The following is a 16,074-nucleotide window of genomic DNA, read 5'->3' as shown; positions in this document are numbered from 1 at the left end:
AAGTAATAAAGCGACAAGTAAATGTCGAGTTATCGTACCCACGGGAACTATGTAAAGAAATATTTATGAAATAAATAATTTAACAAGTTGGTGGTGAAAATTTGATGATTTGAAAGGGGTTTAATTAAAATTAAGAATTAAACTAAGTAAAATAAAATAAAAATAACAATTTCGAGTGCACGATTTCAAAACAAGTTTTAATCAATATGACATAAATGTGATAGATCAATTGCATTCTTTAACTTAACATTACCAATACTATGTTCATGTTTCTTACGAATTTAATTTACGGCAACTCGCAATTTGCTAACTTATGAACATACTCACCTACCAAAATCCATTTATCTCTTAACTATATCTCTATGTTAATTCAATCGATTAAACAAATTTTAATGAGCAAATGTGTTAATGCACATACATACTTATGAAATTAAAATAATTTCTTATACATATCTCTATGCTAATTCAAACAATTAATTCAATTTTCATAAGCAAGTAAAAGATTAAGTGAGGTAACAATATATCTCTATATTGAAACAATTTAATCACAAAATCCTCGAAAGTTATGGAAGGTTAATGTATTGTTTAATATTGTCGCTAATTTAACCTTAAGCTACCTTAGAAGATTAAACATTCTCCAATTAAATATTGTGTCCATTAATTACAATTTCAATCCGCTTAATAATTAATTCAATTGTTACCTTACAATTTAAATGCAAGCATAACAAAAACATGATTTTATTTAATTGAACAAATCAACAAGGCCTATAAAAACACAAACATGACTGTTAATAAATTAAGCAATAGAACGCAATCAATCTAACACGAATTAAATTTAAGCCATTTTAATTAAATCAAGAGTAACGAAATGATGAGCATTCATCATAACAGAGTCAAGAAAATAAAAGAGTAGGGAACTAGAAAAAAATTCAGTGTCTCTCTGAAGTCACTAACACGCTCCTTTTCTTCTTTGCTCGTTCTGTTAATTCGAGACCTCTATGAATACTTGAGTGCTACTACTCCAAGGTGGAAGAAATATCTTTCTCAAGAGGACAAATCGGCAAAGGAAGGGACAAGAAAGAAAATGGAAAACAAAGGGAGAAAATTGAGTAAATAGAGAATGTGTTGTGAATGAATTGAGTTGAGTTGAGTTGAGTTCTGAAATGAGTAACAAAGGGAGGTATTTATAGGTGGGTTGGCTACTAATTTTAGCAAAGAAATATCAGCCATTAAATCCCCCATGGCTGGCCACCACTCATGCATTTGTTAATGATTTCAACTTGTTATATTTGGCTAGGGGCAAATCTACAAAAGCATAATAAGTGGAGGAGTTTGAATGCAATTTCAAGGAGACTTCAAGGGCTGATTTGCAAGTCAGTAAATAAGCTGATTTGAGCTGATTGGGTCAGCATTTTGGATGGGTTTGGGCAACTCGATTGCTCATTTGGATCAGTCTTTCGTATTAGCACAACTCGGACTCATTTCCATAATATATTCAATAATAATTACTTAACCCAAAATAAATTGGAATAAAATTAAAATTAATTGTATTATGTACTTTTATTCATAATTTGGATCGTTTTAGGCTAAAAAATTAATTCGCCTCAACGCTTCAGAAATAGCTTCACGATTTGAGCTTCTAGTAGTGTCTGTTGAGCCAATTTTCACCCTTTGTGCTAATCTGTCGAAAATAAATCAAAATTTATGAAAATTTTATTATAAAATTAATTAAAATTTGATATGTTAATAATTTAAGTACAATTTAATTATTTTATAATTATATTATATTTTTCAACAACAATTACTACGAAACTGCATGAATTTTAGTTAAAAATGGCATAAAAATGTCATATATTTTTGTATTTCCACACCCCCAAACTTAATTCATTGCTTGTTCCGAGTAATGCACAAATTGAAAAGAATATCTTGGAAACACCTTTGAAAAATTCCTTCAGAAAACATTCTTCCCATAATATGAAGTTAGTATACTTATGCTCAAGAACAAAAAATTTTGAGATTTATGCCACTTAAGTATACATATCATTCAAATTAATCTAAATTATTATTATGATAGAAAAAATAGACTATATGCTTTCTCAATAAAGACATGTTAAATCCCTACCAATTTGATTTTATTCCCTTATTTAAGATTAAGTTGCAATCATTAAGTTTAATTTATGCCTTTATATGTTGAACATAGCAATTTCTCTCCAATAATGCAGGTAGCACAGAAACTTTAACCAATAGGTCTTTTAAATAGGTTGTAGCATGGCTAGGCTAGGGGTAGGTAAAAGATAGATAAATTTAGGCTAAAAACCCTAGGCTCAGCTTTTATCGGACCTTCGGAATAATTACCTCCAATACACCAACTCATTTTGCTTTTACCAGCTCTTTTGTACATCTATTTCTTTCGAGTACATATGCTCTCTCTTTTTTGAGCATTTGGTACTCCTTTTCAACTCCCCCAAACTTATTTTCAAAGAATATTCTAAATACATTGATTCTAGTGTTTGGGATAATTTAAAGATAATTATGGGAGAAGAGATGGCTAAATATTGCAAATGTTCAAATAAAATTAGGCCATTTAATCTCAAAGTTGGGTTTCAAGGGATAAATATTCATCATGGTTGGCTTGAAAGGCTCAAACAGTTCAAACAAAAGTTTGCCTAAATCATTTTCAACATTTCATGCTTCTTAGGATTTCGTCTCAAGAAATTACTAAGTCAATTCTAGAGACTTAAACTTTCACGGATGCCTAGCTTTCCTAAGGAACTAAAATTTGATGCTATGATTTACATACTTTATTAAGAGTACATTTATGTCATAATGCAGCTAACATAACAATCATTGAGATAAAAGAACTTTATTCATACTGAAGTTTAACATACCTAACAAAATTTCAAATTTTTGAACAAAATATAACTAACCATAATTAAAAGAAAATTTTATTCTGAGAAGAAATGATTTCAATTTTTTGGTCCCCGTACTTAAGATGAACAATGTCCTCATTGTTAGAAGTGAATAGACACTATACACCAGGTAGGATTCTATAAAAGAGGAGGTGAGTCAATTTGACTACTTAAGTACCAAACTCTCTTTAGATTGAATCCTAGACATGTACATATATATTGCCACACTTCTTATTTTGTAACTTGTTCATTTTTATTTATGATTTCCACCTCTTATTTTATTATGTGAGAAATAAAAGTCCTAATAGAACCTAATCCTAAAAACATTAAATATCCTAGGAAAGAAAATAATATAAAGTAAAGATCCCCCATTCTTTTTTATTTGTAGATCCATCAGAATCTGACTCATCTTTTGCTCTATCGTTTTTGTTTTTGCATGAATCACTTCGTTCCCTCTTTGATATTAGGCTCCATGGTTCAAATATAAAATCTGGAAACTTGGGCACAAAAATAAATGAGTCATGAAATATTTTCGTAAAAGCACTTCTCATTGAGTCATCCTATATTTTTTAAAATCTCAAGTAAGCTTGTTGCTGCCACTGCATATGTTACATTATGTCCATCAACTTTTACAGCTTATCACAAGGATCTGGGCTAGGCGATTGAGCTCTGAATGTTGAGGTCACCATGTCAAGTTCAGTTATTGGTTCAATTGATTCTTCCTTATTAGGGATTTCAGCTGACTGCATTGGTTCGATCTCTGTGGGATGTTCTTCTTCTTCTTCGGGATCCTCGCTCAATTCAACTCGTTGCTGCAAAATAGAATCTCCTCCTATTTGGCAGAGGTCCCAATCTGTGATTGTGCCTTGGCTATAACTTGTCTTCTTTATGTTTGTAAGAATTTTAGCTTTCAAGCACAAAATTGTTATCGTAAAGGGAAAGTATGCTGGGCCAGAACGTCTAGCGGCACAATTTCAAATTTCTCTTAGAATGATCTTTCCCACATCAATGGTCTTTGCCGTTAAAATCGAGTATAACAAGACCATTTGCTCAAATGAAATTGTGGTCTCATGTGAAATAGGCATAAGGTTGATTCGAATGAAATAGAACCATACCTTCGCTAATGGTGTTAAATATTCTCTACGAAAAATGTGAGATCCATGCTTTGACATAGTCTACTTAGAACTCGGAACTGTAAGTTCCTCGAGAATTTCTTGCAATTTTTCAGCCTCAATATTTCTCATCAAAGAAGAATATTCGTCGTCTTCAAAATAAGGTAATTCAAAGAATTCATTAATAGCGTTTGAGCTTATTGGTACCTTGATTCCTCAAGTAGAAACTTTCGTTAATTCACTTGAGGTCAAATTCATATGAAATCTTCATCTAAGATTTGCCGAGTCAATTTTCACCCTTTGTACAAATTTTTCGAAAATAAATCAAAATTTATGAAAAATTTATTATAAAATTAATTAAAATTCAATATGTTAATCATTTAAGTAAAATTTAATTATTTTATAATTATATTATATCTTTTGACAAGAATTACTACGAAACCACATGAATTTGAGTTAAAAAGGGCATGAAAAAGTCTATAATTTTTTGTTTTTCTAACCCCATATTTGAAAGGACAAAAAAGAGGGTGGAAAAGTTGAATGATGCGGTATTAAAATTAGGAAATCATTTAGCAGCCCGTTTTAAAAAAATTAATTTTCAAATGGGGGAAGTTCAGGGCGTAATGGAGTTCTTATTTGGAATGGTGGTAGGTCTTCTGGTTCTAAATGACGTATCCCAAGAGTCAAAGGTGGCTAAATTCGTAATGGAAGGAGGCTTAATCAGACAATTTAATATCGTGGGGAGCGTTTTAAATTAGCAAATGTTCCCAAGGCTCCCTTAGTTGACTAGATGAATTCGATAGTGGAACTTATTAGTCCTTAATTGAACACTGAAGCGAGAAAAATGGTTGCTAGCCCAGGGAGAAAGCCTTTTGATAAGCCCAGGATCTCAAAGTAGTAAAGGTTAGTTTACTCTTTCTATCTTTATTTATCAATTTTTTCTTCAAACTGTCAGGGTTGTGCAAGTGTTAAATTTTTGCGGATTTGTTGTGAGTAAGGAATATAATTCGGATATTGTTAGTTTGCTTGAGATAAGGACTACTGGTGAAAAGGAAGATAAAATTATTGCTAAGCTAGGATTCCATAATTCTCACTGAGTGGAGGCAATCAATTTTTTTGGTGGTATTTGGGTCAGCTGGAAAGAGTCAGTTGAAGTTGACATTTTAAGCAACCATCTCAATTTACCTTTTTATAGGTTTCTGAAGGTATAAACTCCCAACCTATTCTCATTGCGTTGGTTTACGAAAGTCCTGGTTGATAGAAAAAGAATAATCTCTAGAAGGATCTTAAATTGATAATCTCGATGAGCTCTATTCTATGGCTTGCAATTGGTGACTTCAATGTTATCCTTTCTCCCAATGAAAAGTCAGATGATCATTCGGAAAGGAAGAGATGTTCGCTTTTTTGTAAATTTATTGAGGAAGTTGATTTGCAAGATCTGAAGTTCAGAGGCCCCTCCTTTACCTGGCATAGGGGGAGGCATTTTTGAACGGTTGGACAGAGTAATAAAAAATTTTGCTTGGGGAAATGCTTTTCCCAATTTTTCAACCACTCATCTCTCTAAGTTGAAATTTGACCACAAACCATTATTGCTCTTTCTTAGGCCAAAGATCAATATGTCTAGGGGACATCTATTCAGATTCTTGGCCAATTGGGCGGAGCATCCTAGTTTCTCTAATTTCGTTAGAGATAATTGGAATTTTAATGGTAAGATGGTCAAAAATCTTTTTAAGTTCACCACGAACATCAAATATTGGAATAAGTTGGTGTAAGGATACCTAGATGTTCATAAAAGACAGTTGACTCAAAAACTTGAATTCAAAAAGCTCAAGAAAAGTCATATTTTGACTATCTAGCCTAGTTAGAATCTTAGGTTCAAGAGGAAAATGAAAATGTCATTCATCATGAACAATTACTGTGGAAGCCAAAGGCTAGGAGATCATAATATTAAGTTTTTTTATTCCTTCATACTGCTTAGAAGGAAGAATAATTGGATCAAGAGTCTAAAGAATGACAACGGATATTTGACATAAGATGAGGAAGAACTTTAAGAAGAATCTACTAAGTTTTTTAAAAAATTGTACGGTGAAAATCCAGGCCAAATGCCAGAATTACCGAATAATTCCTTTCTGAAACTGAATCACAGTGATACTCTATTTTTGGGAAAAAAATTCTCAAAGGATGAGGTAAAGGAAGTTTTGTTTGATATAGCCCCTTTAAAAGCTCTCGGAAGTGATGGTTTTCACTCTTCTTTCTGAGCCAGTGGGACTTGGTTGGTGATGTCATTTGTGATTAGATTCAAAAGGTCTTTGCTAGGCACGCCATTGATCCCAAGTTAAATAACTCATTGATATTTCTTATACCGGAAGTGCCTAATTTGAAAGCTACGCCCAATTTAGACCGTTAAGCTTATGGCCAATTTTTTTAGAAATTGGTTATGAAAGTCATTTCTAATGGGTTCAATATGGTTTTCCCTAAAATCATTGTGCCAAAGTAAACAGGTTTCATTGCAGGCAGAAACATTACTGATAACATTGTTGTGGCTCAAAAAGTTATTCATTCCATGAGAAGCAAACAAAAAAATAATAGGTGGTTGGCTATTAAGATAGATTTGAAAAATGCCTATGATAGGGTAAGATGGGATTTTATCAATGCATCTCTTCAAGCAACAGGTATTCTTGATTTCCTTTGAAACGTTATCATGTCTACCATCATGAGTTCTACTATGCAGATAATGTGGAATGGGGTGCCAACGCAAAAATTTCATCTTGCAAAAAGGGTTAGACAAGGATGTCTTCTATTGTCGTACCTATTTATCTTATGTAAGGAATGGCTTGGGCATTGTATTAAGTCAAATATTAACTCTGGGCAATGGCATCCTATACGTTTTTCGCGATCGAGTCCAACACTATCACATATGTTTTTTATAGATGATTTGGTCATTTTTGGTTAAGCTGACATGCAACAGGTAAGTTTGATTAAGAAAATTTTAGATAATTTTTGTGCTTTTTCAGGGTATCGGATCAATGCTTCCAAGATTAATATGGTCTTCTCTAATGGGGTTGAGAGAGAATATGGAAGGAAACTGTGCTATATTTTTGGATTTCATACGACGCAGAACCTTGGAAGATATCTCGGAGTCCCTCTATTTCATGAAAGGGTAACAAACAATTCCCTGAGGTTTATAGTGGACAAGGTTTGAAGCAAGCTTCAGAGTTGGGATACAAGGAAATTATCTATTATGGATGGAGTTACTCTAGCCCAATCAATTCTTTTATCCATTCTGAGTTTTTTAACGTTGTCCATAATGATCCCTCAAGGGTTGTGCGAGGAGATCGAATGTTTGGTGCAGTAGTTTATTTGGGGGTCGTTTAGGGGTAACAGGAAGACACCCTTGGTGAAATGGTAGGAGATTTGTAAACTGTCAACCAAAGGCTTGTGGTGGATTGGGGTTTCGATAACTGAAAGACCAAAATAATTCATTTATCCTGAAACTGGATTTCAATATAGTTTTTAACACAGATTATATATGGGTTCGGGTCCTCAGATCTAAGTATGCTATCAAAGGAGGTATCCTAGAAGACATATTTCGTAGCAAGTCTTCCTTCCATTGGAGGTCTCTTTCTAGAATATGGCCTTTGCATCAGGATAGCTTATTTTGGTCAGTTGGTAATAGGGAAATTATTAGATGCTAGAAGGACAAGTGGATACCAAAAATTAGTCCTCTGGTTAATCACATTCCATCTCACGCTAATATGGACTTAGATTGTCCCCTTAGTGAGTTGGTGACTGAAGATAATTTATGGAATATAGATTTGTTTCAAATCCAGCTGTCAAATGATGTCATTAGGCATATTGTAAGCATTCCTCCTCTTCACCCTTTAGTCGGTCTGAATATTGTCATTTGGGTTGGGGTTGCATCAAAGACTTTCTTTATTAAGAGTGTTTACCGAATGCTTAGATAAGAGACATTGAATTTGAATGATAATGCTTAGAAGGTGGTATGCAAATTCCCGGGACCACAAAGGGTTCGTATGTTTCTTTGGCTTGCCTTTAAAGAGAGGCTACTCACACAGGTAGAAGGAAAAATACGAGGTATAGGGGATGATGAGCATTGCACGGTATGCAAGAGTGCACCAAAAGATGCCATTCATGCCATAATAGATTGTTTCACTACGAAAGGAGTGTGGTCTAAGCTCATACCAGTGAAAAAACATGGTGTTTTCTTTTCAGGTAATGTGACGCCTGAATTTTGGGCCTAGAAGTATTGGGCCTTGAGCTTGGAAGTGGATAGGAGGCTGCTCTTAGATATTTTATTTGTGCAAGTGAGTAACACAATTGCATGTTTGGTTCAGTGGCTAAGTGATTTGAGTGTATTTGGGAGTGCTTGAGAAGTCTGGGCTCAAGTTTGGCCTTTGGCAAAATTTTACTTTTTGAGCTCTTAAGGGAACTTAGATGTTAGCTTACAGGATTTATAATTATTTGTGGTTGTTTTATGACACAAATAGAGGGGATGGTCTAGTGGCAAGGTGGCATGTTGTTTTTGGTAAGGGCTGGAGTTCGAGTCTTACTGTATGCAAATGGGATTATATATTTTGCTCATGAGGAGGTAAGAGTTGGTGTTGGATTTGAACTCTATTGTTGGAGCGTTTGAATTGGTCTTGTAAGTTGGTTGTAGAGGATATCAAGGAGGGATAAGGGGAGAAAATCAAGGAGAGGGGGTAGAGATTTTCAAGGAGTTTGAAGGCTTGAGTAGTTGTGCCGAAATAGGTTTCTTGCTCTTGGAAATTCGACTAGGGGCTTTTGTTAGATATATCCGAAGTGCCGGAGTGGTTTTCTTGGCTGGCTCTTTTGTGTGTTGTCGTTTGGTTTGTCCTTTTCAGCTTTAGTTTTGTTTCTTTTCTCTAAAAGAAACCGAATACTATTTCTTCTCTGCTTGAAACTTCCTACTCATCTATTCTTTAATCACTTTCTGCTATAGCCGACCCTCTCTTTTACTTTCATCTCTACTTCTTTTCCAATTCTGTTTTTCCTTTCTCTGTTGGACCGAATTCTCATACCTTCTACATCTCAAATCTTTTTGTTTTTCTTGTTTCGGGTCGAATCTTCCTGACTAACTATTGCCGAAATACGTTTGTTTTATTGGTAAGGGGGTGTTACAACCACTTTATTATTTCGTTCTTAGTCAAATTTCTTTTGGCTCTATTAACAAGCTTCGGTTTTCCTTTTCTTTCTCTTGGGTGCCGAATGTATGGTTGTTTTCTAACAACTTTTGATCTGGCGAATCATGTTAGGAGGGGGGATTCGCCCTTAATCAGCAGTGAGACGCTAGTATCTGTTAGATCTAGCAAGGTGGGTGTTTGTGGTTTAGTAAATAAAGTTTATGGATTAAGAGTATGTGTTAATCTTGTGTTGCGTTGGTTATAGGTTTATTGCTCCATATTATTCGCAGTCTTCATTGTTGTAATAAGGTGTGTATTTGTATGCGGTATTCGATGATCAGCTGAAAAACCTAAAGTATGTGTTGCTACACTACTATGACTGTAGATCGGCAAAATGCCAAAAAGTCAGAAATATGGCTATAATGTCACACGAGCGTGCGATCGTGCGTATGGTGAACTGAGCCCACGAATATGGGTGTTAGTTTGTAGAGGTCACCACAAGTGCTCTCGTGGTCTTGGGCTGTTTTGGGCCTCATTGGGCCAAAATGGGCTGTGTGGGCCCAGTGGGCTTGTGGGCCACACAGATAAAATGTATGTGATGTGGTAAGTGTTGTTAGACTGTGACGTTTGCATAGTTGGGGCCGTTATGGGCCTCGATGGGTCGAAATGGGCCGCGTGAACCCGATGGGCTTGTGGGCCACACGGGTAAAATCCTCGATAAGTGATCATTGATAGGTTGGTTTTTGAGGCTCGCGATGCCGTATACGAATCTGGACTAAATGGGTCATACGAGCGTGTAGGCCCACTTGGGACCAATAGCGAGTTTTAGGCCCATATACACTGTTCTGGCCTTGTAGGTTATCTAAGTCACTCGAAGGGACGATAGACCTTTTAGGAGGTCGTAATAAGTACCGAGACCCCAATATTTGTAAAATGACCATAATACCCCTATAGGGTAAAATGACCGAAAAACCCACATAGCGTAAAATGACCGTAATGCCCCTGTAAGGTAAAAATGACAGTAATGCCCCTATAGGGTAAAATGACCGAAAAGCCCCCATAAGGTAAAATGACCGTAATGCCCTCGTAGGGTAAAATGACCGTAATGCCCCTGTAAGGTAAAATAACCGTAATACCCCTGTAGGGTAAAATGATCGAAAAACCCTCATAGGGTAAAATGATCGTAATGCCCTTGTAGGGTAAAATGACTGAAGTACCCCTGTAAGGTAAAATGACCATAATGCCCCTAAAGGGTAAATGACTATTTTGCCCCTCGAGTGTAAATGATTTATTTTTCCGTGATGTAAATGACTGATTTTTTTGTGATTTAAATGACTGATTTGTTTGTGATTGGTATGACTGATTTGTCTATGATTTGTATGACTGATTCTGAGTATGGCATTTTGCATACACGACATACTGCATGGGGTTAGGATACTACCACAATCACTGTTACTGGTGGCTTGGCCACATATACTATTACAGGCAACTTTGCTGCGATACTGTTGCTGGCAGCTTTGCTACAATGCTACTGATGGCTTTGTGCCAATCATATTACCATTACTGATGGCTGTGTGTCGATCATATCACTATTGCTGATGGCTTTGTGTCAATCATATTACTGTACTTATGGCTTGTAGTCATTCTGTTTATAGCTTATAGCTATCCTGTTTACGGCTCTTAGCCATTCTGGTTATTGGCAGCTTTGCTGCGTTACTGATTAGTGTCGCAACCGGTGTTGAGATTGCTGTGTTGGCTGGGTGGGTCGATTTTATCCCCACATAGTGTGTTGGTTGGTACGGGTGGTGTGTTGGTTGGATTGGGATGTGTTGCATAATTGCATTGTTGCATTTCTATTACTGATTCTGTCACTGTCTTGGGCTTAGACCCACATGTATTCTGTTTTTAATTTTGATACTGTAATGGGCTAAGGCCCACACTGCACTTTTACTATTTTGGGCTAAAGCCACATTGTTCTGTTACTGAAAAGGGCTCAGGCCCAGATTGTTACTGCTTATATTACTGACTGAATGATAGGGGATTACACACTGAGTTTTTGTAAACTCACCCCGTTTTTAACCTTTCAGGTAATCCCCAGCGTTAGACAGTTCGGAACTGTGAGGGACTCGAAGAGGGCCACACAACTGCACAAGTTTTATTCTGTTTTGCTCATTTACTAAAGCACTTTGATTTTGATTCGGGTTGTAATAAGGCCTCAAAAATTTTGGATTTTAAATTTGGGATTTTATTGATTATGATTCTTATCTGCTAGAAGGAGAACCCAGTTTTCCAAAATAATAACTATTTTCAAACACTACGTTTCTGCAACTCAATTTTTAAATAACACGTTTTCGCAAGTCATTTGTTTTAAATTAATCTTCCGCAACAATAAGGTTTTGAAGGTAACAACGTTTCTTTAATAAACCTCGATTGAAAATAAGCAAACACAAACTGAGGTTTTGTACAAGTTTTAAATGGCAAGAAGTTTGAAATTTCAAGAAGGGTTTATAATGAAAACATGGTTTTCGAAAAACTCTTCAATGTGACACGACAGATTTGGGCCTAACTTCTAGGTCGGGTTTGGGGTGTTACAAGTAATCTTCAAGAGTGGTTGGTATCCTACTTGGGAAATCGTTACAACTTCTTCTTAAAGGGAGTGGAATGACAGTGTTTCTTTGGGCTATTAGTGTGGCGCAGTTGGAAGAACTATAATCTTTTTATTTTTCGAGGCGATCAATGAAGTGTTGATGAAATAATTAAATGATCGTATAGCTGGGCCTTATAATGTTACTCTTCTCTCAAGGTATCCCATCTCAGGAGACAAAGTATCAATATGTTTGTCAATGGAGAAAGGTCTTGGATCTGTCTAAATTCTAATGGTGTTGTGAAGTTAGATTTCGAGTTGGTTGTTTTTGGAGGAGTATTGAAGGATCGTCATGGGGGTTGGATTCTTGGTTTCAACAGGAGTTTGGGTCACTATTCGGTTTTCAACGCTGAATTATGGGGGGTTATTGATGGATTAAGGATTTTACAGAGTTAGAATTATAATGCAGGCTATTCAGTAATCAATCTTAAAAATATCTTCTTTCGTGCTTATCAGGCGTATTCAGCTGCACTTGTTGAATATCAGTCAATAGAAGCTTGAACATATACCTTGTGAAGAAAACTTTGAAGCAGATCACATCACTAAGATGGTTTTTAACAGAAACAAGGGATTCATTTAGTTAAGGATATCCCTTTAGATTGGATTAAATTAATGTAATCTTCCCGTTTATTTTTTTCACCAAAAAAAATCTAATAAATCTATAAATATATTAATTATGTCTTTCAATAAAAAAATAATTATTCAAAATTATTGATCTACAATTTTTTTTTTACTACCTACATCAAATATTCATATTTGAAATATTATATGTTATCTTTGATTTATTATAATTAAATATATGTTTTTCACTGCTTAGAATATCATTGTGTTTTTTTCTCTTTTCGCTTTGATAAATATGGTAATTCCTTAGAATGAACATGATTTTTGCACCATTACATTTTATGTGTATCAAATTTTCTTGAGTGTGATTTAATTAAATCATTTTATATCTTTTCTTTTGAAAATCTATTTAAACGATGCACCTTTATATATATATATATATATATATATATATATATATATATATATAAATATATATATTTATATATAGTATGTGTAAATCATTAGAAATGTATGGATTGTATAAAAAGAAGAGGTCTGGTTTAAGCCCTCAGAATAAAGTTTTGAATGCTTCGTTTAACTTCAACCAATGATTTTACTATTTTTTCCACCATTTGTGTGCCTTTCTGGTTGGAATCTTAGTGGAAATACGACTGTTTTAATGAAATTTCAACCAACTCAGCAAAAAAAAAAAAAAAAATGGAGAAATAGGAAATCAAAGAAAATTGAATCAAGGAAATCTCAAATGAACTTTTTAATCTCAGAAAAACTGTTTTACAAAGCTAAGCTTAAGCCTATTTATAGTAACTAATAGACTAAGCTATAACAATAATAACGGGCCACAACAAACAACCACTAGCCCAACTACTTAACCGAAAAAGCTACCTACCACATAACAGCCTTTGACTCACTTCTGATCTCATGCACAAAATAGAGTCACAACATTCTCCCCACTCAAGTGAAAGAAACATAGAGGTTTTTTTACTATAAATTAGATTATAATTTTGCCCTATCTATTAAAAAGAAAAAACAAGTGCCTCTATCTTATATCAAAAAGTAAACTGATCTCTTTTTTTATAAAAATTTCACCCATTTATATAGTTAAAAAATAGCGTGATTGACGAAAAAATCAGACAATAACACGTGGTATGCTACATCCATCTCATACTAATGTATAAGAAATAGTTTTCAACAGTAGAAATAGACGAAATTTGTAACAAAAGAACAAGTTCGCTTTTTGATCTAACATACATAGATTAATTTGTTCACTTTTTTAAATAGAAGGAGAAATGCAATCCCACATGTAGTATAGGGACCTCTATGATACTTTTACACACTACTTGTGTCGCCTAGGGTGAGCTCCCTTTCAATAAGTTAGAAGTCAATACCAAAATTTTAAAAATTTCTAAGAGCATATCTTTATATACTTTAGTATTCCAAAATTTCTAAGTAATACCAAAATTTGTAAGAAAAATTATTAGGAATTTTGGTATACCAAAATTAGGTTACCCAATAATAGTCTAAAATGTCAAAAAAAAAATTCCAATATTTCTAAAGAGCATATCATTAGGTATTTTGGAATGTAGAAAAATTCAAAGGAAGTATCAATAATTTTATGGATAGTTTTTAAATATTGGGTATTTATAATAAAAAATTTCGTATATATAAAACATATTTTATAAAATAAATCATGTTGCCTAAGTGCTAGAGGTGCTCATGGGCCGGGCCGGGCCCAGAAAAAATTTCGGCCCGTATCATAGCTCGGGCCCGGCCTGGCCCAAAATATGGGCCTGAGATTTTGTTCAGGCCCTGCCCGGGAAAAATCCTAAGCCCGAGCCCGGCCTGGCTCGGCCTATTTTTTAATAAAACACTAAAAATTTATTTTAAAAATAAAAAAATTTAAAAAAATATTTTAAAAATATTTTAAAATTAAAAAATTAAAAAAATATATTTATTATATTAAGGGTAGGCGAGCCAGGCCGGGGACAAAAAGTGGTGCCGAGTCTGCCCGCTTTCTAAACGGGCCTTATTTTTTACCCAAGCCCATATTTCGGGCCTATATTTTTACCCAAACCCTCCCATATTTCGGGCGGGCCGTCGGGCCGGGCGGCCCATGAGCACCTCTACTAAGTGCTCACCAAGATTTCTGACAAAATATTAAAATAACTAAAATAAGAGTCTACCAAATTTTTAAAGAAATACTAAAATTTCTAAACTTTTTTTATTGAAATAATATGAAAAACAATTAATTACCTAAATAATATAGAATGAAAATTATTTACTAAAGTAATATATTTACATAGAGTTATACCTGATAAGTTTATGACTAAGTTCTCCAAGTCATCGTCTAGATATGAGAGTCTCAATCTCGCGAGAGCATGCTCCCTTTGCTTTGCCGATACACCCTCTCTTGGCTATGGTTATTAGGTAGAGGTCTTATACTTCTCTCTCTATATCTCAAGCCCAGAAAGTATTTGAAGAACTAAGGCAAAGATTTGAAGAACAAAAGTAAAGATTTGAAGAACAAAGGCTAAGTTTTTATAACTTTGAATGAAATTACAAAGCAATAAATAAGTTTCTCTCTCTCTTTCTAACTACTACCTAATGAGAGACATCTGAGTTTCTTATATAGAGACTTGGGTGCTTCATTGAGCCCTATCGACAGTCTGGATATAAGTCACGAGAGTTTTCTTTCACAATAACCAATAAAGATGGGTAGGCGCATGCTTCCTAAAGGCGCTTTTCCCAAAAATAAAAAATTAAAACAAATACAGATAAGATGCTTTTAGCTGAGCATCTACAACTTTTATCTCGTGACTCTCTTCACAGTTTTATAGAGGTCACGTATTATTTTAGGGCTCCGTCTCGGTATTCTTCATCTTGGGCTTCTAAAGTTTTTGGGATTTCTGGAATTTTTCTATTATGTTAGCCCGACATGCTAGATTGAACCACCATTGATCCCACCCTTCAGAGGGCCTTTCATCAAATTGATTTAGCCCACTTATGTTGGTGGATAAGTCTTGTTGGATTTTTGAGAGTTTTTCTATTATTTTGTCTTCCTTCGTTATAGGTTGCTCGGCGGTGGCCTCAGCGTATGAGATCATGTCTTCTTTATGATTGGCCTCCTTTTGGAGATCTTCCATTCTTTTTATAAGTTATATATTCCTTACTCGCTCGGTCTTAAGTTGTTTTTCTAGGAGGAGTTTATGTTCTTTGTGTTTTATGATTTGATCTTAAAGTGCTGCCTTTTCTACTGAAGTTTTTATTTCTAGTTGAGGATTTTTATATATTTTTGCCCATTGTGTTGAGTTTCTCTGAAACATTATATTTGTGTCCAAGGTACATCTGGGCATCTTTATATGCAGCTGACAAAAAGCTGGATTTTTTTTGTATATTTTGGGTTTTTCTGAGATTTTGTATACTGGATAATTTCAGTCCATTCTTTGTATATTCCTTTATTGTCTCTTGTGAATAAGATATATCATTTCTCATTATTATGGATGTTATGAAAATATAGAGAGAGCCTGTTAAGACAGGCTATTTGGTGTTTAATATCTCCCTTTTATGAGTTATGAATATATTATCGATTAGTATTCTTTCTGCGGGTGTTATGATCGTATTCTCTGCCATGTTTCATAATCTATTATGACTAGTTAGATTATGTCATCTATTAAAAGAAGATATTT

General features: G+C 34.5%; 1 long non-coding RNA gene across 1 annotated transcript; it reads right to left on the bottom strand.

Moving 5' to 3' along the window:
- Positions 1-820: 820 nt before the first annotated feature.
- On the bottom strand, positions 821-15,183 carry LOC128034882 (uncharacterized). Its single transcript, XR_008190965.1, has 2 exons — positions 14,700-15,183; positions 821-1,681 (listed from the first exon to the last, which is right to left on the bottom strand). It is a non-coding gene; the product is annotated as an uncharacterized LOC128034882 (long non-coding RNA).
- Between the last annotated feature and the right edge of the window lie 891 nt (positions 15,184-16,074).

This window comes from Gossypium raimondii, chromosome 11, assembly GCF_025698545.1.
Source record: "Gossypium raimondii isolate GPD5lz chromosome 11, ASM2569854v1, whole genome shotgun sequence".
In the NCBI taxonomy this organism is placed as follows: domain Eukaryota; kingdom Viridiplantae; phylum Streptophyta; class Magnoliopsida; order Malvales; family Malvaceae; genus Gossypium; species Gossypium raimondii.
The sequence above is the reverse complement of the archived record's forward strand: the minus strand, read 5'-3'. Positions and strand labels throughout refer to the sequence as shown.